The sequence below is a fragment of the Grus americana genome, chromosome 2 (assembly GCF_028858705.1).
Source record: "Grus americana isolate bGruAme1 chromosome 2, bGruAme1.mat, whole genome shotgun sequence".
Taxonomy (NCBI): Eukaryota; Metazoa; Chordata; class Aves; order Gruiformes; family Gruidae; genus Grus; species Grus americana.
In genome coordinates, this window is record NC_072853.1 from 38,244,417 (window position 1) to 38,259,835 (window position 15,419).

Below are 15,419 nucleotides of genomic sequence, written 5' to 3' on the forward strand. Positions count from 1 at the left end.
GGTTAAATATATCATCATCAGGATAGAGTAGTGATTTAGAAGGACAGAGTGAAATGTAGCAGGTTATGTACAAGATATTGCCTACAGGCAGGAAACATCAAATACAGAAATACAGGATGGGAAACAACAAGGCAGCAGACTACAGCAGGTCACAAGAGACAAATACCATGCTGTTGTAAGAAAGACAAACATTGCTATGAGATATAAAATAAAGTGTTGGAGTGCAAAGCCTGAGCATAATCTGCTGAACTCAGAAAATCCTTCTGCTTTACTCTGTACATGTCTGAATACCTAGGAAAGATGTGGAGCCACCAGCGAGGGTCTAGGGAACAGTAATGAGAATGCAAAGCAGTCCACAAAATGTGACTTTTGGGGAGGTGGGATGGACAAGCTAGTTGTTAGTACAGGGGGGAAAAGAAAACCACTTAAGGGATAGCTGTTAGATTGGAAGACTACTACAAAGAGAAGGGAATTGTCTTTTCAGTCAGCTATGGTTAGGACAAGTCCTAATGAGTTTAAAATGAGCACAGGAAAGGTTCCGGTTAAACACTGGAAGAGGGGAGACAAGAACATTAAAAAAAAATACTGGAAGGGTAGTGAAGCACTGGAAGAGATTCCACCAGGAAAGAGCTTTAAAAGCAGCTGAGGCCAACGCTTCTTCATAAAAGGCAGATTGCACCTTTGGGGCAGAGACAGTTAAATGACCTCTTCACACTGAGACCTTATGGCTGGGAGCAGTGTTCTAGGAAAGAGATGGTGGCAAACAAGAAGTGACTGGAAGGAAAGTGGTTTGATAGCACAGAGAGGAGAAGCACTGAGGGAAGTCAGGTAACAGGCAGGAAACTGAGAAGAAAGATGAAAAATGAGACTGCCATTTGCAGGGAGAGCCATTTCAGAGGTATGTTTCATGAGTAACTACTTAGGAGGTTGCACCTGAAGTCAAGAGAAAAGGCAGGCTCCAGGGGCTTGCATCTGCCCTTGCTGTAGTTTTTGTTCCAACATCTACCTTAGCAAATAACGCAGTACAAGAAAAGCGCATTTGCAGAGAGGAAAACAGTTGATGTTGCAGATGCTGAATCCACACTACCCACGCTGGCATGGCAGGATTTGTATGTTTTGCTTTAGGCCAGCTCTAGTCTGGTCCTGCGGGCAGGACACCCACTCGCGGTTGATAGGTGTTACAAGCACTCCTGCAGAACATCTTCCCGTCTGGTGTCATCTGAAAGGAATCCAGCTCACGTTCCTCAAGATCACACAGCAAAACGAACCAAAACATGGTAAGGGACATACTTCAAAAGCAGGATCCTGAACTGAACTAATACGATAACACAGACTCACCCAAAGCCAAACCAGAGGAATCCAGGGACCAACAGTGGCATCCGTATGGCAAAGAGCAAAGCAGGACAGGTCAACCATAGCAGACTAGAGCAGCTCTGCAAGCCTCAACTGTTAGACAGATCTTAATACTCTGCAGAAACAAGCATGACTGCAGTGACAGCATTAAGTGTCTACGCACCGGGCACCGACTGTTTCAAGACAGCATATTCACCATTTTAACCAACATTTGATGTGACATATGGACATCACTGGTAGGTCTGTAAATAAACTGTAACAAACCATCATAGTGTTTTCATTTAACAACTGCATTTGCTTTAAAATAACATTGCTAATAATCTGTCTCTTTCTTTCTTTCTTTCTTTCTTTCTTTCTTTTCTTTAAATGAGCATCTATGTCTAGGGACTTACTGACTCATGTATATTAAAATAGCAGAACCAAAACAAAAGGCCAAGCACCCAAGCCATCAATCTTTTCCAGCTGCCGAGTCATAAAGCAGTAACCAAGACAAAGACCGTTCCAGTTTCTCATTGCCGGTTCCTAATTTCTTATTTTCATTTCATGATGCAACTTTCTTTCCTAAAGAAGGGTCAAATTGTGCACACATCTGTGTGTGTGCCTGTTTAGATGCTGAGCTGCAAGGCCATCCTCTGTTCCTTGTGAGGCTGTTGCTCTGTAGCTTCGGAAATATTCGGCACCTTTGGGTTCCTTGTCAAGGACTGTTTTTTCGTACTCTGTGCACATCATGCATCCAGCATGGTTCCCTGAATAATTATCTGGGCTTTGACTGGGTGGTTGATGATAAAATTTCTTTCAGGTCACTTCAAGTGATGCTCCTATGTAAAATAGCGAACTGATTTTTGCACACATTGACAAGTTTACAGTTTCATTTCTGAGTAAAACCCTGTGTTACACCATTCCTTCTTCCACCTCTATTTTAATTCTTTATAAACAAACACACATGAAACATGGCGGGGGGGACACCCAAATAACCTCAACTAATATCAACAAATACAATTAAAACGTTTGCACAGAAATTCTAGATACCTTTTAATACATGAGAGAAGCTACAGAATTCTGGGTTTATTCCCAGATAATTAAACAACAGGAAAAATGGCTGAGGGCATCAAACATAAGAATATTTTAACCAAGGATCCTAGCCAGCTCATGTTGCAGAGCTCTGTTTGCAAGACAGTCATTATTTATACATTCTCGTGAAGTACTCCACAAGTTTAACATTTTAAGGCAGTTTATGAATTTCTAATAGCCTCTGTCAATTCACATAAAATGTGCTTAAACACCCAGCTGTCATAACCAAAACCAAATGAATCATAAATTCGAAGGTCAGCTGAACTGGTGAGTTTAAGTCAAGCTCCTCGTTTATATTTACATTGCCTTGAATGTGTAAATTAACATCCAAGCAGCAAAACTTACTTTTAATTGGCTTGCACGGTAGACGAACTCTTTCCTTTTCAGTCTGCCTTCTGATTTTAATTGGGTAGAAAACTACTGTAAATATTTTCTTCTTTCTCACCCCTTCTTCCCAAGGTTTTTTATAAACAAGTGAGGTATTGTTTAGCTGCTGCGCACTATACTCCACACACCCCAAAGCAAAACAGAGAAAAAGTACACATTCAGATTTTTACAGCGCGCTCAGGGTTTTACAGATTTTTTTGTTCACACAACTTTGCATACCTCCAAAAAAACTGAGTAGTGCAACTCGTAGCATCTTTTTCGCTTTGCGTTTAATTATCTGTGTAAGTAGAGAAAAGTAGGCTTGGACACTTCGGCAAGTGAACCTAGAAAGATTTGCTCAGCGGTCTCCGAGTCTCTGGTCAACAGCTCTGTGCTGTTCAAAGCCCAAGTACAAGTGCATCACTGTTCTCTCATTTAAATGTAGAATAATTCTAGGATTCATGGCAATGCCAGCTTAAACTTAGCTCTAAAGAAACCCTTTGTTTTCAAATAAATCAGTGCCTGGTTTTAGATAATTCTATAAAGAATCCTATTCATCCACTACGTAACGTATTAGTTAACATGAAAAGAGCACCGAAGAGGCAGCCAACCTCCCAAAAATTCTGAAGAAAAGTGAAGTTAAACCAATCTATCCAGCATATGTCTTTAGAGTTACATATAATGTGTGTGGACACATACACAAGATGTAAAACATCATTGGAAACAGCACAGTTTGTTCTTGATACAAACACTTTACACTAAGGCAGTTGAAAATTTCAGAGCACATGTGTCACGCTCTCTGAGCAGAGCAATGTAACTGCTCGGCTTTTCTGTCCCTGCTGCAAGTATCCCGTCGTTTTGAAGGGACACTACCAAGGGACAGTTTTGTAGTCCCCTGACAGAGAAACACCCCGTTATGTTTTCAGTCAGGGCTCTGAACACAGAAGGGTGGCAGAAAAGAGACCCAGCAATTCCAAAGACAACAGATTTTCTTTTACCAAGGGCTGACTTGGGAGGGATGGGGGTGAAATTTAAATGTTTTAATATTAAAATGCGGCTTAAGTATTTCTCTGCTATTCTGAAAATCCAGAACCCCTTGTAAGAGCAATTGATCATGCTAAATTACATATTTACAAGAAATTTACCGTGAGTGCCAGGAGATTAGATTAACACCATTAGATGCACTACTTAAATTAAACACTTAAATGCAACAGGAGGGCCTTGTATTTGGGGAAAAAAGATCAGGAGGCAAATTGGATTCGGGCTGTCAGCATCTACTATGACTCTAGATAATCCCCTCCTGTTTCATTTCTTACCTCTCATAAAACATTGCTATATGCTTTTTAATGCTATATGCTCTTTAATGCTATATGCTCTATTCCCTTACCTTTTATGAAAACATCGCTTTTTTCTTGTCTCTTCCCCCCCCCCCCAATATAATCAATATCCACCATTACCATTGCAGCAAGGAAGCAGAAGTCTCCTAGTTCTTTGGTGCACTTGTCATCAGGCGTTCAACAGTCTGGGTACTTTTGCCAAGTAGCTTTTATTTCTGAACTGTTCTAAATTTTCTCTGTTTTGTAGGTTTTGGTAGCATTCCAAACTCATAGACCTAATGCATGTTGCTTTTGCAAGGTATGGTTAAATCTCATCCATAGGGAGTACCAAAGTTATTTTTTTCTTTAATTACCTCCTATCCCTGTTCCATGTTCTTCCCAACATTAAAGCAAAACACATACCATAAACTGGAAATTCCAGAGCATTTAAGTAAAGGCATTCATTTTCTGAATGCTCAGTCCTTACTTATTTACTAAACTTAGTATGAAACATATTTTAGGGCTTGATAGTGATCTCAGTTCATAAATAACTAAGACGCAAAAAAAAAAAAAAAAAAGTCTAAACCTGAACTATCATAATCTAAACACACGGTTGTTCTGTCAGAGTCCTGCAGACTGAGTACCTTTGCATTTAAATACGTATGTTGGACATTCCTGGACTTCAGGAGGAACTACACGGGGCAGGGAAGAGGCCAGAAGACAGATGGTCAAGGGCTGCAGCACGTGCTCTAGGAGGTGAGTCGGAGGCGACTGGAGTCACTTAGCCTTGAGAAGAGGAGGCTCCAGGGGACCTAACGGCAGCTTCCCAGTGCCTTGGAGAAGGTTACCAAGAAGACAGAGACAGACTCTTTGCTGTGGCACATTGCATGAGAAGGGAAATCACTCTAAGGATAACTGACCACTAGCACAGGTTGCCCAGAGGGGCTATGGAGCCTCTGTCTTTGGAGGTTTTCAAAGCCCAGCTAGAAAAAGCCCTGAGCAACCTTGTCTGAAATCCGGGTTAACCCTGTTTCGAGCAGGAGGTTGCACTTGACACCTCCCCAGGTTCCCTCTAACTGGAAAACCTGCATGATTTAAGACATTTAGCCCTAAGCAGCACTCAGCCCTTCAGCACATCTTCCTAGCTGAATCCAGAAATGTCACTGTAATGCAATGTTATATGCAACATCACAGGACAATAATCCTCACAAGTCCCCCAAACGCTTACAATTTCTCATTAAAATATCAATTTGATCAAAGATTAATGATGCAAAGCCCTGAAATAGCTATCAAGATAGTTTCTGAAAAATAAGAACTGTGTTTCCAACTGGTGCCTTATTTTAACAGCAAACAGAAAAGTTATGAGATCTCAAAAACTGGCACACAGTTTGCACGTATTTAGATATCAGATTTTGCATCCTATATCGTATTGATACATATAAATACTTGGGAGTGACTTCAATTCCACAGTCGTTCCACACACACTCAAATACGAGATGTAACTCCATGGGGCACTGAAAATCTATTCTGATGTACCTGCTACTTTAGCAACATTGAGTCCAGAATCAGGGGCAAAGCCTTCCTTGGTCTGCTATCTGTTCCAAAATATTTCGCAATTAACAATACAATGAAAACATTTTAAATAGTTCTGTTTCCTTGGTTATTTCACAACAGTGAACAAGAGATGGAGAAGTACCGTTGAAGGAAAACTGATTGCAAGAACTGGAAGAGACAGCAGCAGCAAAGCAGCGTGCTGGTGCCTCATAAGCAGATAGAAATGCAACCATTTTGCTTCTCAGCGGATGCAAAGGATCAGAAGTTGGTAGCCCTTTGGTTTACTCCAAGCGAAACGTAACAGTCTGTAAAGTTATGCAACTTCTGCAGTGGCAGTATTTTGCAATAGTATTTGGCAAGGCACTTAGCACTAGCAGCTTGCCAGTCGCCCTCTGAGTTTCAAACGACTGCCAAGAAATAAGATGTGATATCTCTTTGAATAAAAAGGAGCTTTCAAATAAATTTAGACACCAGTCTTACTTATCCACACCCCTCAACCAGGTGCTTTCCTGCCCTAGAACAAAGAAACACTGTAGTAGCAAAGCAAAGTTTTTCAAATATGAGGGAATGAGGAATTTCCCTCTCCTTGTCAGATGATGCTCGCAGGGCGCCTGAGAGACCCAAGTGAAAAGACCACGTGAAGATACAACCTTACTTCTTCCTTTGCTAAAGGCTAGGGAATACGAGTCTCAGCAACAGAGCCAGGTGAGGTGGATTGGATCGGTTATGACAAGAACTGAACACCTGCGTGATACAAAACTGCCAGGCTGGCACCTACCGCTACACAGACACACCGTGCGAGGGAGGGGGTCCAGGATGGAGGTTTCTGCACTGGAAATGGAGTTTTCTGGTAGGACATACTGGATGCTCTCCCCACTTCAACTCAGGGTTTAAACTCCTAAGCCAGGACTAGAAACAGCTGTCACCATCTGCTCCAGAGCTCAGAGTCCATTCTTCTCCTGGGCCGTTTTCTCCTAGAGCAACTAGCCAAGTGTTGCTCCTCTCTTGAAACACGGAGGATGTAATGGAAACTCCCACCTCTAGTAACAGTCTCATCATCAGCGACCACACGCTAGATCCCAGCCCTCCTCCCAGGGGAACACACTGCAACAGAGCCAGTGCTCCCTCATGTCAGCCTCAGGCAACCTGCTGCATCTTCCACGAGATGGGCCAAGTTAAACACAAGGCGAGAAGCACGTCCTCCCACTCACTCCAGCCTGTGCCACAGCTGCGGAGGTGGGGGAAGATGTGGGTCTGAACCCCTTGGGCAGAGGGACCAGGAGCACAGGTTTCACCTACTAGAACAGAGTCTACTCCTTAGACAAGTCCCACCACCACCAGCTCTCAGGGAAAGGCGAGTACCGGTTCCCCTTCTGATGATGTTTTAAAAAGGAAGCCCATACAACTGCATTTCGAACCAATCCTATCAGCGTCTGTGTTTACAGTGTGCGTGCCAGGTGTCCTAGCTTCTTGATCTCCTAAGGGCTTTGATGCTCAACTACAGCAGCTCTAGATAAGGCGCTTAAGAACTTTCTGCTTAAAGAAGGAGATCCAACACATTTAAGACACTTTCAGAGTCAGGCAGACACTGTGTTAGGTGGCTTGGAAGACTTGGGGAGATAAATTCTGTTTGAGAATTAGGAATGCAAGCAGAAACCTGATTAACACATTTTAAGATGTTCTCACAGTATGCTGAAGCCCAAAGTTCTACTTTGGAAAGTGTAAGTGTTTGCTTTGCAGGTTATTTTAGCATATGGATACTACTTAAACTAGAACAAAACGAATCCTTCAATATAAACACTCAAAGTGCTAACTTCAAATAAAAACAACATATTGCTTTACTACAGCTCAGTCTATATAAATACATAGATTACTTATGCCAGTTTCTAGTTCCTTGGTCTACAGAAAAAAATAATTCATAGCAGTGTAAGTCTTCAGTGACTTATGAGCATCCAAAAATGAAGTCACAAAAACAACCAATAGAGACTTTCCTTTTGCCACTCCTTAAAAATAACATTTTTCTAAATGACAAATTAGACAGCCAAAAATAAATATTCACTTACGACTACTAATATGTGTAATCTGATCTCAATTTACATGCAGAAATGCAGGGCATTTGTGTATAAAATGGCTTGTAGCCATGGGACAAAAATGCCCCAGTACTTGCATGCAAATTATAAAACTGAAACCATCTGGAAAATGATCTGGGATATAGACAGGATAACCCAGGAGAAAGCTGATGTGTGGATGTGGCTGAAGGATCACAGCTTATTAGAAGCTTATCCTGTATGGATGGGACAGAAAATAAGATTTGACATACCCTCTTATACAGTGATGATTAACATGAACCTGCAATTAGCACGCATGGCATTATAAAATGACAGGTGATTTCCATCATAAATCCGAGATCCCAGAGGAGACAAGAGTTGCTTTACATCTACTTTTATTTGCTAATACCTGTGACATTTTATTAATATATTTCATTTTTGGCTCTCGGCATACCCTATTGAAATAGCTTGTTGCTGGGTCAAGTCAGCTTTGGAGGCTTGCAGCTACTCCAGCTAGCTAGGCTGAAACAATTCTGCATATTAAAAACCAGCAATCACTATTTTAAACACATGCCATTACAGTCAAATTATCCACCTACTTGTGGATTGACTTTAAATAAGTCAAAAAAATGAACAGACTAGTAATTTTAAAGTGCCCACATCTTAAAACTTGAACTACTTGCTCCCTGCAATACGTTATTTTATAAGCAGAGTGGGCCAGGAACCGCCCAGCTAATGTCCCCTGTACATCCTTCGAGACCTCTGTTGAATGCGACTTGAACATCCGGCTTTGTCAGGCTTCTTAGAAAGCTACTCGTCCTCACAGAATGAAAACGCAGAGAGCAATAATAAAAAGCAACTCCTCCTATCAGTGGTCGATCATCAGAACGAACAACATACCCACTGAAGTACAAGTCTTGCAGTACTCTGGATGCAGCCCATGCACACAGCAGTCTGTGTAACTCTCCTTCCGCTCAGGAAATGTTTAAGCCTCTTCTAAGGTAACAACAGATACTGAATTTATTAGATTAGGGCTGTCAGCATCTATTTTGAGTGTCCAATATAAATTTAAATGGTATTTCACGTAACAGGCTGTAGCACTTACTAGAGAGAAATAGAGAGATCACTAACTGTTTTTTGCTGCCAACTAGCGTGTATTCCTGTTCTTCATACACTCCCCAAAACTAAGGGAGCGAGCCTGCCAGAATTCAGACAAAATAACCAGCTCTGCAGGAGCATGTAAGTCTCAGCAAGGGGAAGCCAAAGAACTCTGACCAATGCTCGTGAAAGAACTGAGCCAAAGACATCCTGCAAATACAAAGTCACGCAGGTGAATGTTGTGGGACACTCTTTCAAGCCCTGCTAGTTCTCCCCCCAATGCAAATCCTCCAAGTCTGCCTCAGAGTTTTACCCTCCCTGTAAAACACTGGTGCAGCCACTTTGCAACTCTTTCTGCACCGGAGAAGAAAAGATTATTTTCATTTTCTCCCTGCCTCCACCCTTCTCTCCTATTGAAGGTGTTTAAAGGGGTAAAGAGGGAATTCCAGCCCCTGCCTCTCTGGCACAGAGACCACTAGAAAGAGAGACTGCAGACCTGACCTGCGTTAGCTGCCTTTCCTCTGCCAGGCGCGAAGCAAAGTGAACCAGGGTTTCCCCACCCTAGTGGGGCACGGGGAAAAGGCTCTCCAGAAAAGGGCTCTTCCAGCTGCTCTAAACGTAAATGCCGAGCCATCCCTTACCTCTGAAATGCCTGCTTCCAGCTTAGCATCACTTGTCTATATGGAATTAAGTAGCTGAACTGCAATGGAGTTTGGTGGTGTCTGTAGTTGCAACCCTGAAATCAAACCCTCCCACACCCAGCCAGTCATGCAAAATAAAACATAAGACATAAAACTACACGTAGACACAGTAACACATAAACACATTAGGGCAAGAGTACTAGCAGGAGCGAGTGACACTGCTGGGGGAGAGCAGGAAAAAAAAAGAGATGAGAGGAGAATGTGAAATGTGGGATGACTTTGCAAGTATAATATGTAAAATTGTATCAGCTGAGAAAAAAAGCAGAAGTTTCTCCATATTTGCTTGTTTATCCATCTGCGAGCACTTTACCCCCAGTCCATAACTGGAACCCTGCAACTGGAGCCGTACGCCCACGCGGATCAGCGTTTTCCTGCGTGACCAGTTTCAGCTCCCCCCCCGGCACAAGGCTGGGGGGGCCCCACATCGAACATACTCCGCAGAAACGACTGGAAATGCAAGAAAAGCACACATACATTTTCGGGCTGCAACAAAAGGGAGGCAAAACGGCCCCGTGTCCGTGTCCCCCCCGGCCGGTGAACCTCCGTGGTTCCGGACGGACCCTCCTTTAAATGCCCGACCGCCTGCCGCCTGCAAGCGGCCGCCGGGACCGCTGGACCCCGCGTACCTGCCTCCTCCCCGCCGGCCGGGGCGGGCCGGGAGGTGTCTGTCTGTCCGTCCGTCCGTCTGTCCGTCCGAGCTGGCCTCTTCCTCCTGCCCGGCGGGGCGCCCGCTGCCTTCCCTGCCGCGTCAGCCGCGCTCCTCCTGACGGGCTCCCGCCCGCGGGGGCTCCCCCCACCCGCCGCGGGGACGGGGCGGCCGCGCAAGACCGCCGCTTCCCCCACTCCCCACCCCCCCGCAGGCGGAGCCGCTGTCGGTGTCGCGGCCGCCCGCTCTTCCCCCGCCGCCGGCCCGCGCCGACCAGCGCCTCCCCGGGCGGCGGCGAGCGGCGCTCGGCGCGGGGTCAGGCGGGGACTTGCGGCCGGCCCCGGCCCGCTCCGCCCCGGCCCCAAACGGCCTGTCCCCGGCCCGGCCCCGCCTCGCTACCGCGGAGGGGCCGGGGGCTGCCTGCAGCTGCCCCGGGGCCAGGCACGGGCAGGGCTGCGCCTACTGCCTGCAGAGCCTGCGGCTGCCGGCAGACGCTGGGGTGTGGGATTCAAGGCCGGATTACCGGGCTGCTCCGGCCTCCAGTTAAACCGGCGGATAATCCAGGGTGACGCGGTCTCCCCGACATCCAGCGCGAACCGGACAGCACACGCTACGCCTCGAGAGCAGGTTTCGGGAGGGTGACGGTGCCCTGAAGCGGTGCTGGCCGCTCGCAGAGACTATTCCCCGCCAGCTAAATCGGCGTAGCCTACATAATACCGGAGCGCTCTGTCAACTGCAAAACTGTCACGCCCTGGCACAGAAAGCGAAGATGGATTTGCGATGCCAGGGTTTCGTTCATCTGGCCAGCAAAAATGAATTAATCAGGATGGAGGAAAGAGACACTGGAGACGTTAGCTAGGGTGCAGAAGCATCCTCCCCCTTCTGTCTTCTAGGCATTATTTTGCCTTTTTTCTTCAATAGTCACTTTCAGTGCTCATTTTTCATGGCAGGATGTGGTAAAAATAGAGTTATCAGTCTGTCTCAGACAACATTTGTTGTCCCTTTTCTGGCTGCTGCTTCTGTGCTTCCTGCCCCACTTTCTTCTCCACATATTACCACAGGAAGCAGCACCGAAAAACCCACCCCACCCTTAATTTGCGCAATCCTGTTTCAACACACTTATGTGTATCAGGTTCATGGTTCCCGGTACGGCCGTCTGAGGTTCCCATGGGGCACACCTAAGAAGATGGTACCAGCTTGGAGGCTTCACAAAACAAGCAGAATTTCAGGAAGGCCTTGGAGATGGGGTGCGAGGCAAGGGAGGTTGTTCCAAGCACAGACAGGGCACAGGTGAAATTCTTGAGTGGCAAAAAAGAGGAAGGCGGGAGACTGCTGACTGCGAAAGGCAATGGGTCTTCGCATCCTGAGATGCAAGGAAGAAAACAGAGACTACAGATGTGGGCAAAAGTGAATCCTAGACAAAGAGTTCAATCTGATGGGCTGGTATAGTTAATCTGATGGGCTGGTATATCTTAAAAGAATGGTCGCTACATTGCAGCCTCCCTTCAATACAGTTTGGATAGTTCCTTCCTTCCCCGCTTCTAGTTAAGCAAAGGAGTGAGATGAAAAGGTGCAGCCACATCTTTGAGGAAAGATGGGAATAAACAGTTCTTGCCAAGATGGTACGATTTCATGCAAGCTTCTTTATTTGCTCTCTTCATTTAAGGATTTTGTTAACACATTTTTAATGGGAATGCTGGTTTAGCCCATAATTATGGCCAGTCATTTAACTGGTCATTCATTTCTGGTCTTGGTCTTTTCTTTAGCCTACCACCACTCACTGGAATGGTCACTCAAGCTGCTACAACAATTGCTGTTGTGTCGAACATTTCTCTTTCTCACTGACAGCTTCTTTAAGCTTCTGTGCTGATGGTCCAAAATACGAACTTGGAAAATTGCTGGATTATTTAGATCATTTATCATAGAAAGCTGAAGTACGTTTAAACATCATCATAACCTTCTGTTTCTCATAAGTCTTGCATACATTTAACATTATGTCCATGTGGGTGTCCTTGATCCATCTTCCGTGTGTAACTGTTTAGAATACAGTCACACAGAAAACTATTTTCAGGACAACTTCCAAAAGGCAAATCTCCAGACAGCAAGGTTATGCAGTTTTGACCCATTCAAGAGATCCACCCCTGTTACACAGCAGCAATGCTGAAAAGTGGCAAGAGGGATTCTTGCCATATTATATACTTGGGAGAAAGTGTTTGATTAACACAACTAAACCTTTCCTGTAAGGTCTAGATTTTCAGGAATGAATCTTTCAGTATTAGAACACTGTTTCCACATTGGATTAAACTGGTAGAGACAAGACTGAATAACAGATGTATCCGCATGCTCCTTTCCCCTCTCTCCCAAAGAACCTGAATGAGGAAAAAAGTCTTAGAAGGTTTTCTCCTGTATCAGGACAAAAATGGAAGAAAACCCCATTATTTTCCCCTCCCTAAAAAGGAAAGAGCCGTTCAACCCCAGAGTAGCCTATAACCTGATGTGTCATCACAACATTCGTGGATAAAGTACCTAGTTTTGTTGGTTTTCATCCCATACTGGCACCTAGATTTCTACTTTCGCAGCTCTAGCAAGGTATTCTTGCATTGTTTGTTCCTTGTCTAAAATTAAAACTTGAAAAAAGCATCCATTTTAAGTGAAACCCACCTCAGTTATCTAACAATAATATGCAACTCTTTATAGAGTTTTCCTGCCGCTTAAAAAAACCACAGAGCTAATGGGAAGAAAAACAAAAGGACAGCCATAAAGAGCAGCTTTTATCAGTTGAGGAGGCTGAACAACTGGAAGCCTCTTTCAGTCCTTTTTTTGCGTGTGTGTAAAAACACTACAAATCTTTCTTTGACATGATAGAATCCATTTCTCCTGCTTCACATGCAGTTTGACACAAACTAGGCAGCTTGAGAAAGACCTGGTCCTCCTGCAAGCGATGGGTCGGCTTGCTGACAGCCTGAGAAAAAGTTTCCAGTCTAGATCACAACCTGCAGATGCAGCCCTGGCCCCTCCATGACGTTGCTGTGGTGGTGGAGCCCCTGGGCGACTGTAAATTCACACTCTTTCCAAGTTCAGTTCTCTGCTTCTCTGCACCAGAGACTCTTCTGTTGCTATTCAGGGTATCGAGCTCCCGTACAGCCACAGCACAAGACCTAAATATCAGTGAGAATCTTAACCGCCCCCCCTTCAATATAAGCAAAGAGGCTTTAAGGGGCTTTAAGAGGCTCTTAAAAAAAACCCCACAAAACCAAACAAAGTAAAAAATTACTTGCTACTACAGTCAGCCTTTTCTTCCATCGTGATTGCTCTGTAAGAACAGCATGTTTTCCTCTTGCTCTGGTATTCCGCTGCGACGACATAAGTACACACTCAAGGTCCCTAATGCTACATCATCCATAATAGGAAGCACTAAACTTAGAAAATCTTTAAAAGGTCGGTCTCGGTCCTGCTGCTGAACAAACAAAGTTAACAGATGTGCCTCATTTGTTCTGTCACCTGTTTGCTCCATCATTTGTTGTCTTTTCTTACACATACCCTTGCAGACAGATTTGTTTAACCACACACAGGTCAATGTCTGAATAGCTCACCTAGAAGCACCAGCAACGCAGAAAGAGAAAATGGGGAAAAAACAGATGATGACAACATACTGCTTTTAAAGCGTAACAAAACTCCTATCAACATCAGCAGTCTGGTGCACAAACTGAGGTCAGAGTAAACCCTTTGTGCGGTAACTGAGTAGTTGCGGAGATGATGTATTCTCCACCTTACCGTGAGAGACCAAACAAAGCGAGGGAACATCTTTTACGAGGTCACCATTACTTCTGCCTTCTTGCTATACCTTCTTTCATTGTCTTTGTTGCTTTATCTATTTGCATGTCTCTACCTTTCTTCCCTTTCCACTTCTTTCCCCATAGCAACTCTGCCTCCATACATCCTACTTCTGCCTCCTCCCACAGCAAGGAGCTGTGAAATAGTGCGGGCTGAACTTTAGAATGGAAAATTGCAGACAAATGGTGGTTAGCTGATGTAGACTGGTAGCGAGCTTTCTAGCACGATAGGCTATGAGCCAAAGGAGGGAGAAAAGAAACAGACTAAGGACAAGTGGAATAAGAGAAGTTAACAAAGTTTTAAAGTAGAGAGCAGGAAGTTATATAAGGTGATCTTTCACCTAGGACTGTCTGTTCAGCAGACCTGACAGTACACGCTCAGGCTAGTTAGATCCCCCACAACTACGTACTAGCAAGGAAATAAATCAATCATTATGTATCATGAGAAAGGTTTGTTGTGACACAGCATTCATCTGCCACTGAATCCATGCTCATGAAGATGTTCCTGTCTTCAGGCACACAAATTCCCATTTTTTCAGAGTTAGTTCCTGAAGGAATGATAAAGTTTGTGTTCAGAGGGCTAGCTAACTATTCATATTTCTAATGAACATAGAGCTTTACAAGGTATAGGTATTGAATTGAATTTACTTTCCTCCAGTAAGGTAGTATAACACTTTTGTGTTTTATTGCACATTTGAAACATGGACTACAGCAATTAAGATGAAAGTTCAACACAAATGTTAAATAAAAAGAAACTTAAGTGCTTTATTGAACTCCTGGAACTTGGTTGCCAAATCCCATCTGGGGATCCCATTGTGCCTCCAAGGAAAAATCTTCTCCAAAGCACTGCCATTAGGCTTTCATATCAACACCCAAAACAGAACAGGTAGAGTGGAGGTCACCCTTCTCATAGCCACCATTTTAAGCTGGTCTCACTTGGTTATGTTTCCTATGCTGTTGGATGCTTTGAGTTTGGTACTTTATTTTGTACTCGTCAGTGTCATGAGTAAATGTAGATCAGATTTTGCAGAATTGGAGTTCACCATAGGTAGATATTCAGGTGAGGTGCCCACCTCCAGAGTGTAAAAGGAAATGTGTTTCCAAGTCTTAGTTGTTATTAATTAATGGTCATTAGCAGTCTAATCCTGAGACAAGATGAATACCAGTGAATTGAGTAGGAAGAAGATATTGCCAAGTTTGTGGGTGATATTTCAGGACACGTAAGCACTGTTACTTAGCCTTTAACTAGGAGCAGCTTTCAACTCAGCAAGTACAGTTCTTTTCCTGAAATGGTGAGAGGTAAGCAATTAAGCATGGGATCCTTTGTCTAGGTAGCTAATAAACACACTTCATTTTCTCTCTCCTTCTAAAAAGTAAATTTTTTATTCTTTTTTCATATCTTCTTACTCAACTGCTGTGGCATATTATGCTGT

The 15,419-nt window shown here is 44.1% G+C and overlaps 1 protein-coding gene across 1 annotated transcript in view; it reads right to left on the minus strand.

The window, feature by feature from the left end:
* The window catches only part of SGK3 (serum/glucocorticoid regulated kinase family member 3), a 60,766-nt gene extending 50,432 nt beyond the window's left edge, over positions 1–10,334 (minus strand). The window contains exon 1 of the mRNA XM_054818651.1: positions 10,134–10,334. The gene's annotated coding sequence lies outside the window, so the exon portion shown is untranslated. The remainder of the gene's footprint in view (positions 1–10,133) is intronic.
* Between the last annotated feature and the right edge of the window lie 5,085 nt (positions 10,335–15,419).